General features: G+C 40.4%; 2 protein-coding genes across 8 annotated transcripts in view; one reads left to right on the forward strand and one right to left on the reverse strand.

The window, feature by feature from the left end:
- GBP2 (guanylate binding protein 2, interferon-inducible) overlaps positions 1–12199 on the reverse strand; it is a 264757-nt gene that overhangs the window by 173937 nt on the left and 78621 nt on the right. The gene's annotated exons all lie outside the window — the stretch shown is intronic.
- The window catches only part of LOC100523668 (guanylate-binding protein 2-like), a 55704-nt gene that overhangs the window by 27936 nt on the left and 15569 nt on the right, over positions 1–12199 (forward strand). For 2 of the 5 annotated variants that reach the window (XM_021090316.2, XM_085024123.1), the window contains exon 1: positions 9786–9915. The exons of 1 other annotated variant lie outside the window; for it this stretch is intronic. The gene's annotated coding sequence lies outside the window, so the exon portion shown is untranslated. Of the gene's footprint in view, positions 1–9778; positions 9916–11137; positions 11904–12199 lie in introns of those variants that run through there. 2 more of the 5 variants (XM_003125922.7, XM_085024122.1) reach the window with 2 other exon arrangements.

The raw sequence follows: 12199 nt of genomic DNA on the forward strand, positions 1-12199 counted from the left end.
AAAGTATGCCATCATTGCTTATTAAATGCCTGTCTCTCAAATGGCCATGGATTGTCTTTTGTTTGTTTTTAATTTTATTGGAATATATGCGATTTACAAAGTTGTTTTAATTTCAGGTGTACAGCAAAGTAAATCAGATATAGATAAATAGATAGATAGATAGATAGATAGATAGATAGATAGGCAGACATCTATTCTTTTTCAGATTTTTTCCCATATAGTTTACCGCAAAGCACTGAGTAAATTTCTCCCTGCTGTACAGCAGGTCCCTGTTACCCATCTACTCTATATGTAGTAGCCCAGGCCCTAACTTATCCCTCCTCCTCCCACTTTTCCTGTTTGGTAAACATAAGGTTTCTTTCAAAACCCTTGAATCTGTTTCTGTTTCATAAGTTCTATTGTATCATTATTATCGGATTCCACCTATTAGTGATATCATATGATATTTGTCTTTATCTGACTAACCTCACTTAGTATGATAATTTCAAGCTCCATCCATATTGCTTCAAATGATATTATTTCATGCTATTTATGGCTAAGTAATATTCCATTGCATATACTTATCACATTTTCTTTATCAGTCCTCTGTTGCTGCACATTCTGGTTGCTTCCATGCCTTGGCTAATGTAAATAGCAGTGCAGTGAACATTGGGGTGCATGTATCTCTTCGAACTACGGTTTTATCTGGGTATATGCCCAAGAGTGCAATAGCTAGATCATGTGATAGTTCTATTTTTGTGTTTTAAGGAAACTCTTACTATCTCCATAATGGTTGCCACAGCCTACATTCCCACCAACAGTTGTAGGAGCATTTTCTTTTCTCCACACCCTCTCCAGCGTTACTTTTTGATGATGGAAATTCTGACTGGTGTGAGATAATACCTCATTATAATTTTGGTTTGCATTTCTCTAATAATTAGTAATGTTGAATATCTTTTCATGTGTCCTTTGGCCATTTGTCTGTCTTCTTTGGAAAAATGTCTGTTCAGAGCTTCTGACCATTTTTTAATTGGGTCAATTGTTTTTTGATATAAAGCTATATGAGATGTTTGTATATTTGGAAATTAATCCCTTTCAGGAATGACCAGTGGATTGTGATACCCAATACCTAGCAGAAAATATTTCTTGAATAAATGATTTTTTTTCCAAAAGGTAAACTAGACAGTGGGATCAAGATGGTGGAGGAGTAAGACGTGGCACTCACAAACACATCAAAAAAAAAAGCCATCTGCATGTAGAATAAATCACACAGAACACTACTGAATGCAGGCAGAAGACGTTAAATCTCCAAAAAGGGCAAGAAACCCTTCACATAACTGGGTAGAACAAAAGGGGAAAAAAAGAGGGGCAGGGGGAGGAATTAGGATGGGACCAGCACTCCTGAGAGGGAGTTGTGGAAAATGGAAAGGAATCCTCACTTTGGGAGGCCACCTAACTGGTGGGGAAATCAGCCAAGATGTAGAAGAACCTCAAAGCCTCAGAGAGAAGTGCGGCAGCTGGACTGCGGAGGGCAAAGCAGAGAGAAAAGAGCTGCACAGACCATTGGTACCACTGCCCCCAGACACCGCAGCCTGAAATAATCAGCAGAGGGCTGGGCACTGAGACTCAGACTCCAGAGGTTAGTTCTGGGGAGAAAATTAGGCTGTGTGGAGACAGTCTGAAGGGCTAGGGAGCAGCACACCACAGCTAGCTTGGCCTGCCACCAAGGGTCCATGAACAGGCACCACCTGCAGCCCAAAACATCTCAGGGGTTGGCACAGAGGAGAGCACTGCAAACAAGCCCCACCTTTTGTTGCTCTCACTTCCCTGGGAATGAAAGACGCCTTCCTCAAAAAAGAAGAAAAATCTCAAATTAGCAACTTAACTTACCACCCAAAAGAATTAGAAAAAGAAGAACAAACAAGACCTAAGTCAGCAGAAGGCAGGAAATCATCAAGATGAGAGAGGAAATCAATAAAATGGAGATTCAAACAAGAATAGAAAAAAAATCAATAAAATCAAGAGTTGGTTCTTTGAAAGGGTAAACAAAATTGACAAACCTCTGGCCAGACTCACTAAAAAGAAGAGAGAAATAACTCAAGAAACGAAAAAGGAGAAATCTCAACAAACAATGCAGAAATACAAAAACCATAAAAGAATACTATGAACGATTATATGCCAACAAATTTAACAACCTAGAAGAAATGGACAAATTTCTAGAGACATACAACCTGCCAAAATGGAATCAAGAAGAAATAGATCAATTGAACAGATCACAAGAAATTAAATTGAATATGTAATTTAAAAAAATACTCCCTACAAAAAAAAATCCAAGAGAAGATGGTTTCACAAGCGAATTCTACCAAACATACAAAGAGGAACTCGTACCCCTCCTCCTTAAACTTTTCCAAAAGGTTGAAGAAGAAACAGTACTCCCAAAGACATTCTAGGAAGCCGCCACCGCCCTAATACCAAAATCAAAGATACTACTAAAAAAGAAAATTATAGGCCAATATCTTCAATGAATACAGATGCAGAAATTCTCAACAAAATTTTAGCCAACTGAATCCAACAACATATAAAAATGCTCACACACCACGACCAAGTGGGATTCATCCCGGGTTCACAAGGATAGTTCATCATATATAAATCAATCAACATCATACACCACATTAAAAAAAGTCAAAAACCACATGATCATCTCAATAGATGCAAAAAAAAGCACTTGACAAAGTCCAACATCCATTCATGATAAAAAAAACTCTTACAAAAGTGGTTATAAAAGGAAATAACATAATAAAAGCCATTTATGACAAACCTACAGCAAATATAATACTCAATGCAGAAAAGCTAAAAGCCTTCTCACTAAAATCTGGAACAAGACAAGGATGTCCACTCTCATCACTTTTATTCAACATAGTATTGGAAGTCCTGGCCACAGCAATCAAACACACCAAAGAAATAAATGTATCCAAATTGGAAGAGAAGAGGTAAAATGCTCACACATGCAGATGACATGATACTTTATATAGAAAACCCAAAGGACTCCACACAAAAACAACTCAAACTCATCAACAAACTCAGCGAAGCATCAGGATACAAGATTAACATTCAGAAATCAGTTGCGTTTCTGCATACTAACAATTAAATGTTAGAAAAGGAATACAGAAGTACAATACCTTTTAAAATCACACCCAAAATATTAAATACCTAGGAATAAACCTGACCAAGGAGGTGAAAGACTTATGTGCTGAAAACTATAAAACATTAATAAAGGAAATTAAAGACAATTCAAAGAAATGGAAAGCTATTCCACGCTCCTGGGTTGGAAAAATTAGTATCATAAAATGGCCATACTACCCCAAAGCAGTCTACAGATTCAATGCCATCCCCATCAAATTACCTATGACGTTTTTCACAGAACTAAAACAAACAATCCAAAAATTTATATGGAACCACAAAAGACCCAGAATTGCCAAAGCAATCCTGAGGAACAAAAACCAAGCAGGAGACATAACTCTCCCAGACTTCAGGCGATATTATGAAGTCACATTAATCAGGACAGTGTGGTACTGGTACCAAAACAGACACACGGATCAATGGAACAGAACAGAGAACCCAGAAATAAACCCAGACATCTATGGTCAATTAATCTTCGACAAAGGAGGCAAGAAGATAAAATGGGAAAGACAGTCTCTTCAGCAAGTATTTCTGGGAAACCTGGACAGCTGCATGTAAATCAGTGAAACTAGAATACACCCTCACACCATGCACAAAAATTAACTCAAAGTGGCTTAAGGATTTAAACATAAGACAAGACACCATCAAACTCCTAGAAGAGAACATAGGCAAAACATTCTCTGACATCAACTGTACAAATATTTTCTTAGATAAATGTCCCAAGGAAATAGAAATAAAAACAAAAATAAACCAATGGGACCTAATCAAAGTGACTAGCTTTTGCACAGCAAAGGAAACTATAAAAAAAAAAAAGAGGACCTACAGAATGGGAGAAAATAGCTGCAAATGATCCAAACAAGAAGCGCTTAATCTCCAAAATATAAAAACAACTGATACAACTCAAACGCAAAAAAAACAAACAACCCAATTGAAAATTGGGCAGAAGACCTAAATAGACATTTCTCCAAAGAAGACAAATGGATGGCCAACAGGCACATGGAAAAATGCTCAGTATCACTTATTATTAGAGAAATGCAAATCAAAGCAACATAGTGGTACCACCTCACACTGGTCAGAATGACCATCATTAATAAGACTACAAATAACAAATGCCAGAGAGAGTGTGGAGAAAAGGGAACCCTCCTACACTGTTGGTCAGAATGTAAATTGGTACAACCACTGTGGAAAACAGTGTGGAGGTACCTCGGAAAACTAAATAAATAACTACCATATGACCCAGCAATTCCACTCCTGCTCACATGTCCAGACAAAACTTTGCTTGAAAAAGATACATTCACAACAGCCAAGACATGGAAACAACCTAAATGTCCATCAACAGACGATTGGATTAGGAAGATGTGGTACATACACACAATGGAATACTACTCAGCCATAAAAACAAAAAATAATGCCTTTTGCAACATGGATGATGAAACTATGGATTCTCATACTAAGTCAGTCAGAAATAGAAAGACAAATACCATATGATATCACTAAATCTAAAATACGGCACAAATGAACCTATTTACAGAAGAGAAACAAATTAATGGACTTGAAGAATAGACATGTGGTTGTCAAGGGGGAAGGGGAGAGAGTGTGATGGACGGGGAGTTTGGGGTTAATAGATGCAAACTATCGCATTTGGAGTGGATAAGCAATGAGGTCCTGCTGTAGAGCACAGGGAACTCTATCTAGTCACTTGTGATGGAATATGAAGGAGGATAACATGAGAAAAAGAATGTGTGTGTGTGTATATATGTATAATTGGATCACTTTTCTGTAAAACAGAAATTGAGACCATTGTAAATCAACCCTAAAAGCATTTTTAAAAAGAAATAAGGTCTTTGCAGATGTAATCATTTAAGATGAGATCATGACATAATGAGACGGGCCCTAAAACCAATGATGTCCTTATTAAAATAAAATGAAATGAAATAAAATAGCAAACCTTGGGTATAGAAACACATAAAAATGAAGAGTCAGAGGCACAGAATGAAGTTATGCTGTCACAAGCCAAGGATTGCCAATAACCACCAGAATCTAGAAGAGGCTGGGGTGGAGTCTCTCCTCGAGACTTCGGAGGGGGCATGGCCCCGGGGACACCTGCACTGTGGGCTTCGATCCTCTAGATTCTATTGCTTAAGTTACTCATTATTGGTAATCTGCTATGGTGGCCCTAGGAAATTAATAAAACACATTTTACAAAAATTAGATCCTCTGATACAGGCCCTTTTATTATTTTTGTTTTGACTTAATATATGACTGATCGTTTTCTGTCACCATTTCACTTTAACAATCTTTTTAATGGATACTTGGTTTCTATTAAATGGATTAAACATGAAGAAAAAAAGGAAAATCACTTTCTTATTGTGTATATTTTTTACTATTATAACTTATAGTCATTGAAGAAAGTTCCAATATGCAGAAAAGCACAAAAATAAAAAATAATCTCTTATTCCATCAATTAGTGACGAATAAGATTAATGTATCAGAGAGTAATATATGCTTCCAGGCTTTTCTATATTAATATATATCATTTATATATTTTTGATAAGCCGAATAATTTTATACCTACCATAAAATGAATTTTCTCAATCAACATGTCAAAATTTATTGTGAATAACAACTTTAGTTTGTCTAGAAAGGAGTTTGTGGGGTAGACAGCAAATTCGGTGGTTTCATGTTGTTGGTAAATTAAAGTTTTTATCAACAAAGAATACCCTCTCCATAACAACTTAGAAAAGAAGGACTTTTTGATTATTGTTGAGTAAAGAGAAGCAAGTACATGCATGCAGGTAGACTCAAAGTGAAATTTCACCCTTTTCTTTTTTTTTTTTTTTTTTTTTTTTTTGTCTTTTTAGGGACGCACCAGCTGCATATGGAGATTCCCAGACTAGGGGCCAAATCAAAGCTATAGCTGCCAGCCTACACCACAGCCACAGCAATATGAGATCTGAGCCATGTCTGCAACGTACACCACAGCTCACAGCAACGCCAGATCCTTAACCCACTGAGGGAGACCAGGGATCAAACACACATGCTCATAGACACTAGTCGGGTTGGTTACTACTGAGTCACAACAGGAACTCCCTCACGGTTTTTCTATAGCCAAGCAGGTAAGAGCCTTTTGCACAGTTTTTAGCCAGGAGGTGACAGGTTTCCTTGGATCAATGGTCTCCTGTTTTCCCCTGAGGCCTGGAAGGCACATCTGCTGTGACGTCCTGAGCTACCTCTCCCATCCTTTACAGAGCTCACCCTGTGCTCACATGAAAACGGCTGTAGATATGGTTTAGATACTGCCCTCATCTGAAAGAATAATAAAACTGTCTCATCTCCCTGAGAAAACATGGGTACAGCCAGGATGGAATCTAGTCAATCCTAGATTAATTCCTGGACCCTGGAGGTTTGTTTACATTCAGAAGTTTAGAGAAAAAACACTGGCTCTTCATTTCTAAAGAAACCCTCTGGAAAGGGTGTAGGGAAATGAGCTTTTTCCAGCGAACAAGCAACTGAAATTCACCTTTTTCTTTTTTTTTTTACCCTGCATCGCACACAATTCACAAGAAGAGTCAACTGCTCCTGGAACTGTTTCTTGGTTTCAGATAAACAACAGACTATTGGTCTGGAGAAGCAGCAGGTGATTTCTCAGCATTGACTCTGTTTCAAAGCAGCCCTGCCCTCCTTTCACTTTCAGTCTCACTTTGGAACTAAAGTTACAAAGGTGCCTTGTCCTTAAATTGACACAAGTTTACAGTCATAAAAAAGATAGGGATGTACTATGGACCTTATAGTTTGCAAAATATTAATCAGAGTAAGGTAGAGAAGGGAAGAAGTGAGACAGGCAGATTAGAGGTGATACAGCCCCAAACTCTGTGGACACAGTGACTGGTTATTTCAGGACCTGAGCCTATTTTCCTGAAAGTTCAGTTGCCCACTTTATCTTAATTTGGGATCTGGCTGGCCATTTTCTCGTTATTTCACAAAGCCATCTAGCTATTACCAGATGACTGTGATATTGGAGAAGCAGCAGTGCAGGGTGGACTCACTGCGTTTTTCTTTGTTGTGGGAAAACACAGTCATAAATGAAGCCCCAGCTGGCTTATTTCTTCGGGTAAAGACGTCTCCCAGATTTTTGAAAAATTCAGTGTGTGTATAGGATGGGAACGGACAATGGCTCAGCTCGACAGTCAGCAGCGGGTGCGGCATCACAAAGGGAACACAAGCACCCTGATCCGTTTGCGCCAGAACCCCGGAGGCCTTCCTCCACCCCCTTCTGGTCATTACCCTCCCCCCCTTCCAGAATAACCACTTTCTGGCATTGGACATCGGCGATTCGATTTGCTCGCTTCTGAACTTCACATAAATGGAACGAAGCAGGCAGCCTGTATGACTGGGGCCAGCTCCTTTCTCTCTAACAACCAGGAGGCTCATCTCCAGCACTGGGTCTAAGGGTAGCGTGGTCAGTTCCAAGGCTCCAAGGCACATGCCACTGGACAGACATACCACTTATCCATCTTACTGCTGATTTACATTCGAATGGTTTTCAGTTTGGAGGTATTATAAATACAGCTGAAACGGTCATTCTGCGGATGTCTCTGATAAACATGTGCATTTACTCTGATGATCCCGTACTGGGGAATGAAACGGCCCGGTCGGTGGGGTACGTAGCTTTAGCTTCACTGCATATGACGCCAAACAGTTTTCCCGAGGGGGCGACTCCGTTTTCAGTTGCCGTGTAACAAACACTCCAATCCCGCTGACTCAAAACAACAGTTGTGTTCTTTTGCACACGTTTGTGAGTTGGGTGCCTTGTTCTGCTGGACTCGCCAGGCTTCTCTCCTGGGGCCGCACTGTCCGGGTGACCAGCTGGACGTGGAGGACGTAAGATGGACACGTCCACACGTGTCGGGTCTTGGTGGGGACGCCTGGAAGCCTGGGGCCAATCTCCTTACATGCGGTTTTCATCCCTCGGTGGTCCAGCCTAATCCCTGTAGGGGCTGGGCTCCGGAAGCCAAGCCCCGTGCAGGAGGACGTCTCATCCCTGTGCCCTGTCTGCTGACGTATCCTCGTCGAGTCACATGGCCAACCCTGCACTTAATGTGGACGGGACTAGACAAGGGCATGAGCGCCAGGAGGCACCTCCTGATGCCGTCAATACCAGTAACAAACCCAGGCCAGTGCGTGTGCTCAGTGTCCTCGGGGGCGTGGTCTGAGAAGCCCAGCGGCTCCACAGCCTGCCTCACACTCGCAGTTATCAGTGCGTTGCTCACTTAAGCCGCTGTGGTGGGTGTGCACTGCAGTGTCTTCATGATGTGACCTTGTCTTTCTCTCACACATGATATTAGGCCCTGTCCTAACGTTTGTCATCACTTGGGCATCTTCTTTATGAAGTGCGTGGGCATCACGTCCATTTTTCCATTGAGTACCTGTTTTTGTAGAAATTACCTATATAGTCTGTAAAGGGTCATTTATAATTACATACGTCTTCTCATAGTCTTCATTGCCTCTTTTCTTGATGATGGTGTATTTTGACAATATATCAATTTAATATTGTCATATTTGTTCATCTTTTCTATATAGGTAGCGTATTTTGTCTCCTAGAATACTTTCCCCACTCTCTAATATGTCACAGTATTTTTCCATATTATTTTCAAGAGACTTTACGGTTTCGCCTTTTACATATAGTTCTGCAATCCTCCTTGTGTTGCTTTTTGTGAATGGCATGTGGTTGCAGTCCTTTCCTTGCTTTTCCTTATGCATAAAATTGGACCCAGGACCATTTATTTCTGAAGTCATCGTTTCTGCCTGTAACGGTGTTCAGTGATCCCTGGCCAGCCTTCCTGCTCCTTGTTGACGTATCAGGCTGGCATTTAGCTATAAGTCTGGGATAATATTTAAATGGACGTCCACCACAACATTAGCATTACAATTTTTTTGAGCCCACACTCACCCTTCTTCTTCCACTGATTCTAATCTTGCCTTTTAGTAGTTTATTACGCAAGTCTCTCTTCAATGAAGTGGTAAGTTCTACTTCAGATAAGACTGGTTTGTTCATGTTTATATTATATAGATATTTATTTTGTCTATATTCTCAGATGGAAAAACAGAGATAGAGAATGGAATGACAAACGAAGAAAGGAATTCCTCTCACTTCTATTCAGTTCTGTGAATATCCATAGAACACTCCAATCAGCATTTGTGGGCACATGATTTTTAAGTTACACAAAGCATATTTATGTCAACATATTTTTAAATTCTCTGACTCTTTCTCCTCATTGAACAATGAGGGTAATAATTGTTCAATGCTTTTCAAACTGGCCCCACTCATGAAATAAATAGGCTTATTTTAATTGATCCAGTGGACTTTTTACTGCAAGCAGTCTCAAAGATATCTTCCAATAATACAGTTTAAAGATCCCAGTTGAGAAATCACGCAAGACTAATCTCTCTAACACACCTCTCATTGGTTCCTTTGCTGAGTGATTGCCTTGGACTCAGCTTTCAGTTTTCTTTGAGTCTATTTCTTTGCAGGCATTGCATGCTGGCTGGTATTTCTTATCATTATGAAGAAAACCTAGACCATTCCAGGACATTCCCAGGAAGGAATAAAGTAAAGCCTAAACTGCCAGGGAGAGAGAAACGAGAAACCAGGGCAGCTCAGCTCAGAAGAAAAGGAAGAGGTTAAACACTATAACTTTCACATTGAAGTAGCTGTCTTTTTTTTTTTTTTCTCACCCTGAAGGATCTCTGCTCCAGGTAAGATTAAGGCTGGGTGGGAAGAGGTTTACAAAATGCAGTAAATATTCTCTAAAATGAGCATCCCAAGACAGGCTGCAGCTGAGCCTGATCTGGCAAGGACTCTAGATGACATGCTAACGTAATCAGGCAGCAGAAGGTCCTGGAAGTGCCCGCTGCTGCAGCTCTGTGCCAGATAACGTTCCAGGAGAGGCAGAGTCTAAACCCAGAGCCTGGAATATTGTAAGATTCTCTCTTTCTTGAAACTTTCTTTCTTTTTCTTTTCTTTTTTGTCTTTTTTGTCTTTTTGCCATTTCTTGGGCCGCTCCCGCGGCATATGGAGGTTCCCAGGCTAGGGGTCGAATCGGAGCTGTAGCCGCCAGCCCAGGCCAGAGCCACAGCAACGAGGGATCCGAGCCGCGTCTGCAACCTACACCACAGCTCATGGCAACGCTGGATAGTTAACCCCCTGAGCAAGGACAGGGACCAAACCCGCAACCTCAGTTCCTAGTCGGATTCGCTAACCACTGCGCCACGACGGGAACTCCATCTTGACACTTTCTTAACACACCTTTACCTTAGTTAAAACCCACTTAATAAATCTCAGGCTCCATTTCTTTCTTTATTGCAAAGGTTCATAAAGCTAGATAAACGGAAGTTACACAATGTGGGGGCTACAAAAGAGGCAACAGGTTATTGTAATTGGGGAGCTTACAAAATCTTTGTGTAGCTACTTTTTCTGAGTCAGTCACTGATGGATTCCTATTTTATAAAAGTGTTTTCTCTTGTTGTAAAATCAGACAGACCATCTGTTTTGCCAGCAGTCCCTATGGACCATTGTTTTAAGAGGAAATGGGTCCTGATCAAAGAAAAAAGAAAGGCTGGGGTGGGGGTGGGGGGGCTGGCATCCTTTTGGAAGAGATGGGAAGCCAGATAAGAGGTAAGAATAGCATCATATTAGAACTGAGCCCTCAGTCAGAACAAGTCAGAAGTTAACAACTACATAGGAATAAACTCACAGTTTTTTATAGGAAAAAAATAAAACTGGAAGTTCCCATTGTAGCACAGCAGAAACAAATCTGACTAGTAACCGTGAGGTAGCAGGTTCGATCCCTGATCTCACTCAGTGGGTTAGGATCTGGTGTTGCCGTGAGCTGTGGTGTAGGTCGCAGATGCGGCTCAGATCCCGAGCTGCTGTGGGCTGTGGTGTAGGCCGGCAGTGTAGCTCCGATTAGACCCCGAGCCTGGGAACCTCTATATGCCGCGGATATGGCCCCAAAAGGCCAAAAAAAAAAAAAAAATTAAAAAAATAAAACTGGCAGGTCTATAGTCTATATTTGTTAGTATTTCAAAAAGTTAATATATGTTTTATCATGACCACTTCAAGTTACAAACATTGAGACACTTAAAAAGATAATTTTCAGACATTACTAAAAGAAGACTCTTCACTCCTTTTAACGTTACGAAATTATAAAATCTTCAAATCAACAAGTCCTAGTTAAAGAGGTCATGCCTAAAATCGTATTAACAAATATACAGAGCGGAGCTCAGAGAGAAAACAAGCTTTGATTTATAAAATGATGTTTCATAATGGGAGTTTCATGACCTGAGATAATTAAAAGCAACATACAAGTTAATATATGTGGCAATAATAAGAATCAATCTTAAAACACAAGAAGGTCAAGATCTGGTAACAAATTCAGTGAAAAATAAACTGAGTGTTACCCAAAATCTCAGAAACTATGACCAGATTGAAATAAGGATGCATTTATTCAAGGTTTGTCAGGACTGCACATATGAGAGACCCAGATTCAGGGAGCACTTAAACTGTGTTCCTTCTCACGACATAATTGAAGAAGTTTGTGAAGTTCGAAATCATCAGACCACAGTGAGGAGCACAGGTTGTTTGTCAAGAATGATAACTGAGGAGTTCCCGTCATGGCGCAGCGGAAACAAATCTGACTAGGAACCATGAGGTTGCGGGTTCGATCCCTGGCCTCACTCCGTGGGTTAAAGATCTGGCGCTGCCGTGAGCTGTGATGTAGGCTGTCAGCTGTAGCTCCAATTCGACCCCTAGCCAGGGAATCTCTGTATGCCATGAGTGCAGCCCTAAAAAACAAACAAACAAACCAAAAAAAAAAAAAAAGATAATTGAAGTTGGCAAAGTAGGGGCCATTTTTAAACAACAGAATTGCTTGGGATTTGACATGGTCGTATATTTCCAAGGGGAATCTCGAAACACCGCTGGCAGGTGTTGTTCCAAATACAGCAGCTGGTGCCCTTAGGTTGGATCCAGTTCAGAGAA

The sequence above is a fragment of the Sus scrofa genome, chromosome 4, assembly GCF_054392235.1.
Source record: "Sus scrofa isolate SSC_HxYL_T2T_F1_AM1 chromosome 4, Sscrofa_HxYL_maternal_Yorkshire_Landrace_v2.0, whole genome shotgun sequence".
In the NCBI taxonomy this organism is placed as follows: Eukaryota; Metazoa; Chordata; class Mammalia; order Artiodactyla; family Suidae; genus Sus; species Sus scrofa.